Raw genomic sequence first — 6,312 nt, 5'->3', positions numbered from 1 at the left:
ATCAGTCATAAAAAGAAGGAAATGTTGCCATTTGGGACAACATGGATGGACCTTGAAGACATTATAGTAAGGGAAATAAGTCAGAGAAAGAAAATACTGTATGATCTCACCTATGTGGAATCTACAGAAACCAAACTCATAGAAACAGAGACTAAATTGGTAGTTGCCAGAGTTGTAGAAGGGAGGGGTGAAGGTGGTCAAAAAGTACAAAATCCCACTTACCAGATAAATAAGTTCTGAGGATGTAATGTACAGTATCATGACTGTAATACGGTATTGTATATTTGGAAAGTGCTAAAAGAGTAGATCTTAAAAATTCTCATTGTAAGATTAAAAAATTGTAACCGTATGAGGTAATGGATATTGAATAAACTTAACATGGTAACCATTTAACAATATAAACAAGTAACAAAACATTATGTTGTACAGTTTAAACTAATACAATATTATATGCTGATTATATTTCAATCAAAGTGGGGGGAGAAAATTACTATAAATCACTTTACTTTTAATCTAAAAATTAGAAGCTTTAGTATTTTATTCCACTGATAACGTTTGCTCTAAGGGAAATAGAGACACAAACAGATAAATGTATGTTTTACAGGCCATCTTCCTGATAAGGCTGAGGTAGTTGGCCATCACACTGGCTAACCTAAATATGAGATACCATGAAACCAACTGGTTTATAGAATGTGCAACATTTAAGCATGCACAACTTACAATAGAAGCTTAGGGAGAGCTTGATTATACATAGATGATAAATTGTAAATGCAGCTACAGCTGCGTTATGTGATATGATAGCCTGTTTCTTTACTCTGCAACTGTAGTGAGACTATAAAAGTTAGATTATGCATCAGTATAACACCCATCATTAATATAACTAAAGGTGTGTCACAGTGAAAGAGACAAGATGGTCACTAAGAGGATTAAAACTCACAGAACAATCGTTTCTAAAAGATGAAATGTCATATCACTATCATAAAACTAAAAACTAAAATCGTCTCTGTGTACATCTAGGCTCCAGATTTTCGTTCAAGCAAGTTTGCAGTCATGTAGCACAAGTAATGTGCTATAGTCACGCCTCTCACCCTGCAATTTTCTTTGCTACATAGAACTGAGATGAATTGGTTTGCAGGGGGATTCAATTACTAGGGACACATTTAATTTTCAAATCTGAACATTTTTGCAAAGATGGATATTTTTAGAAAGGCTCCTAATATTTCTTTTCAGAAGCTCTACTGATTTTATTGAAATCAAAAAAGCAAAAGCCATAAGATCAACATTTAGAATAGACAAAAAAAAAGTATGCTTTATTGTTCTAAAGAAAATAAATCTAATTTAAAACATGCAAGAAAGATTTTGTTGACTGTTCGGTTTCGGTTTCTCAGAAATGAGAAAATCATAATGAATGAATATATGTGAAAGATCTTGAAAGTGTATATACCTTTTGACCCACAATTTTACTCCTAGGAATTTATCCTTAAAAGAATTATTAACAAAAATGCGTAAAGACATACACACAAATATGTTTATTGCAGTATTTACTTACAGCAAAATACTGGGAAATATTCAATTGTCTAATACTACAAGATCAAATACGTAAAGTCCAGTACCTCTGAAAATGTGCAACTACACAGCCATATTGTAGTGCAGAAGAATATTTATGGACATGGGAAAGTTTTAATATTAAGTGGAAAATATTATAATGTTAAGGGTACTTATAGAAGTGATGATTGAGTAAAAAGGACATATGTGTATACAGTCCCTGCATTGAAAAAAGTTAAGAGAAGCATTATTTTAATAGTGATTATCTCTAGGTAGTAGAATAAGTGTGATATTTCTTTTGCTTGGCTTGGGCTATTCTGTTTATGCAATCAATAAACACTCATTGTTTATCTTCTGTGTACTAGGAACTGTGTTAGGTGCTGAATGTGTGAGATGGTTTGAAAACATCGCCTTAATTTTTCCTTCAGCTTTATTGAGATATATTTGACATATAACATTGTATAAATTTAAGGTGTACAACGTGATGATTTCACACATGCATATATGGTGAAATGATTACCACAATAAGGTTAGTTAGCACATCTATTCTCTCACATAGTTAACTTTTGTGTGCTCTGTGTGTGTGTCTGTGGTGAGAACATTTAAGGTGTACCCTCTTAGCAACTTTCAAGTATGCAATAGAGTATTGGTAACTATAGTCACCATGCTGTACATTAGGGGCTCAGAACTCATTCATCTTTTTTTTTTTTCATTCATCTTATAACTGGAAGATTGTAGCCTTTGACCACTTTCACACATTTCCTTACCCCACCCCCCTTAACCGCCCAGTTAACGAAGCCTCTTCCACCTGGAGTTCTCAGAATGCTCATTGCCCAAACACTCCCCTTGGATGCTCCCACCCTGGACCCAGTCACTGTGCTGTGAGACACCCAACTCACAGGCGAGGCACGTGGAGGTGCTGGGGTCAACAGTCTCAGTGGAGCCCGTCCCTCAGCCAGCCCAGCCTAGGCCCCAGGCAGGTCAGTGAAGAAGCCACCCAAGCCACTGCAGCCTCTGCTCTTTCCACCTCGAGTCTTGCCAGTTGAGACCAAGACATCCTGGAGTAGAGAATATTCATCCCCATGGTGCCCTTTCCAAATTCCTCACCCTCAGAATGTGTTAGCACAATAAAATAATTGCTGTTTAATGCCACTAATTTTGGGGTGCTTTGTTACACAGCAAAGACAACCAGAACAGCATGAGACGGTGAAGAATAATAAATAAGATTATGGGTTTTTCTCCATTGTTTTTTATTGTTCTTTATTACTATCTGCTGTATATGTAATCTACTTTACTTCTTTATCTTGCCTATCATATTAATCAGTGTTCTCCAGAGAAACAGAACCAATAGGAGATATACATAGAAAGAGAGAGAGAGTGATTTTAAGGAATTAGCTCACATGATTGGGTGCTTGGCAAGTCTTACATCTGCAAGGCAGGCCAGCAGGCTGGAGACCCATGAAAGAGGAGAAGTTGGAGTCTCTAGTCTTAAGGCAGGCAGGAAGCAGAATTCCTTCTTCCTCGGGAGACCTCTCAGTCTTGTCTCTTAAGGCTGTCAACTGACTGATCAAGGCCCACTGACACAGCAGAGGACAATCCTCTTTATTCAAAGTCCACTGACTGAAATGTTAATTACATCAAAAAAAAAAACCTTCATAGCAACATCCAGACGCATTTGACCAAACACTGGCTACCATGACCTAGCCAAGTTAACACAAAAAATGTACCTTTTCATCTGATCTCTGATTCTCACCACTGGAACATAACCTCCATGTGGGCAGGAATTCTCATCTGAGCCACTGTTCCAACACATGGAACAATGCCTGGCACTTAGCAGGCACTCGTTAAATATTTATGGAATCATTAGGTAAGTGTGTGAATTGACTGTGGCAGTCACTTTACTCAAGTGGTCAGGGAAGACCTCTCTGAAGAAGCAATATTTGGACAGAGACCCAAAGACTGAGAAGGAAGGACAGTCAAGAAGCAGATACCCACAACCGCTACTGCACAGATCTGGGGACGAGCATGTTCATAGAGGGAGGGAATTTGCTGTGGCTGAAGCCCTGGAAACAAGGGGCAGAGCGATAAGATGTGGTGCTGGACCGTGATGCTCACTGCCATTAGATGCCATTAGAGCCTAGCAGTCAGGGAACCTTTGCACAGATTGGAGAAAAGCACCCTCTCCTCGGAGCAGAGGTTCTTCCTGTGGCAGGACACGGACCCAGGCTCAGGCCATATATCAGCCCGTGGACATGGTGGCCAGGAGCCCAGAGCAGGACACAAACTGCCCCACTGTATCCAGTGGCTCCGCTTCCAGCTCAGTGTAAGGCGTTTGGACTTCATCCTGGGATGCGTGAGGGTGACGACTGTTGATTTGCATTTTAGTAACACAACTCTGACTTTTTGGAAGAAGACGGAAGCAGGAAGACCCTATAAAAGCCACTGTGCAGACAAGTGACAAAGTTCTCTTGGGCAAGTGGCATGGCCACAATGTGGAGAGAGGGGCACAGATTTGACATCTATTTTGGAAGTTGGGCAGCAGGATTGATGATGGATTCAATGTAGGGGGTGAAGGAAAGGAGGAGAGGGGAGTAATGAGAAAACAGTCTACAGTGGCTCCAAATCTGGGGCTCAGGCAGCTGGGTGGGTGCGTGCCATGGCTAAGACAGCCCAGCCTCATGAGGAGTGAGTGTCAGGTGGAGGGTCGCGTAGGCGGCTGGGTGCAGGGAAAGATCCGGACCTCTGGCAGACATCAGGTGGACATAGTAAATAGGTTTTTGGACACATAAACCTGGAACTCAGAGGAGAAGAATGGGTGAGTATATAAATTTGGGGATCCATAGCATATAGATGAATTGAAGCTCTGGGCCTGGATGAGATCACCCAGGAATTGGGGTAGAACAGAGAAAACAGAACAGTCAGGCTAAGCCCTCCAACTTTTCTCCAATGCATTTCTAATTTCCAAGTTTTCTGCACTCAGCATAAAAAAAGTTTGAATTAGGAAAAAGAAATGAATAAAGATCTTCTTCCAAAAGATAAAAAGCCATTGTATCGAGGTTCCTCCCCATGGGAAACAGATGGCCCACTCGGAAGGGAAATGCAAGCTGATTCAATGAAGGGAGGACGAGCCATAAAAGTGTGGGCAGCGTTGAGGGAAGCCAGCAGAGAAGGGAAGCCTTCTGAGCTCGGGAAAGCAGGAGCACCTCTCACCCCTGGGCCTGGAGGAGCGAGAGGCAGCAGGGGTGTGGAGCTGTGGACGGCAGCCCTTCCACAAACCGTGCCCAGTGGGGAGGCGGCTGGGGGTACATGCTCCCACCTGTGTCTCCCTGTCCACTCTCCCCGATGCCCAGACCCAGTGGGAATCTGGAGGGCAAGGAGCCAAGTTGGTGCCGTTTGCGAAGTTGGTTTCTGTGATGCCCAGGAGGGTGGAGATGCTGAGGGCAGCCCTGGGAGGGGAAGGAGGGGGAACGGGGCAGGGTGGCCACCTGCCCTTGCCACACAGAGCAGCTGCAGATCCTTGAGCTTAAGGTTTTTCTGGAATGAGTCAAACACCAGCCTACCGCCTCACCCCAGCTGTGGGACACGCACAGCAAGCTCTCTGGGTGGTCCCACGGGATCCCCTTTCCCTAGACTTAGGAAGAAGGGCAAGCACCCCTACCTCCCTTTTGGGGTGAAGAGACCCCGAATTCCTCAACCACCCTCTCTAAGGAAGTTCCTCCTCTGGCTTCCCTCTTAGCTCTTTTGTGCACCCTGTATTTTCGAGAAACTAAGAGACTTAAAACCCTTCTGCCAACCCTTCCTGGTTCTCCCACTTGGAAAGTGGGACACGGCATCTCTTGAGAACCCAGCTAAAATAAGACGAAAACAACTCCATTATCACTTCCTGTCACCCACGTATAGATGCGAATTTAATATTTGACACAATGGGCATCTAAATCAGAAAAGACCAGCCATTCAATAAATAATGGGACACATGGTTATCAACTAAGGGTAAAACTTAAATCCCCACTTCACACCATTCATACAAACAAATTGCATCAGGATTAAAGTGCCATTTCAAAGTATTAGCTGGAAATAGAGGATAACATGTTCATCCTCAACCTTCTTAAGAGACAAAAATAAAAAACCACACACACACGAAAAGGGCCCCACCCCCTGGGCTCTGAAATCTACCACTGTGTGGTACTGAGGCCACCTATTTTCCCATGAGCTACTCCCAGGCAGTGATTGAGCACAGTGGGGATACTAAGGCAGCCCGGGAGCAGGTCTGGCTTCACCGGCACAAGACCCACGCAGTCACACAGAACATTCCACTCATAAGGGCCCCGTACTTGGTTGAACGCTCTGCTGTTAAAAATTTGTTGACAAGAGGTCCTGCATGTTCATTTCACACCGGGCCCTACATATGATGTAGCTGGTCCTGCCTGGGAGATGGGCAACCCCCAGGTGGGCTCAAGAACTACCTGGCATCCTTGCAGAATCTTCCTTAAACTGCTTGTCGGTCTGGGACCTTTCCGCCCAACTCTCCCTCCCTTCTCTTGAGGTCTGCTAGCTCTCCTGAATTTTCCTGGCCGCCTTCCCCATTTTCTCACAGGCATCTGCCCTAATAAAAACCTTGCTGCTTAAGCCCATTTCAATGTCTGCTTCTGGGAGGAAGCTTAAGCGATGCCAAGGGAGGTCAGACAATACAGGCAGAAAGATGGGGATTTGTGACTACCTCATCCACCACGTGGTGGGCGAAGAGGATGCTGTCTGGGTTGGTAGGTA

The sequence above is a fragment of the Phocoena phocoena genome, chromosome 4 (assembly GCF_963924675.1).
Source record: "Phocoena phocoena chromosome 4, mPhoPho1.1, whole genome shotgun sequence".
NCBI classification, from domain to species: Eukaryota; Metazoa; Chordata; class Mammalia; order Artiodactyla; family Phocoenidae; genus Phocoena; species Phocoena phocoena.
The sequence above is the reverse complement of the archived record's forward strand: the minus strand, read 5'-3'. Positions refer to the sequence as shown.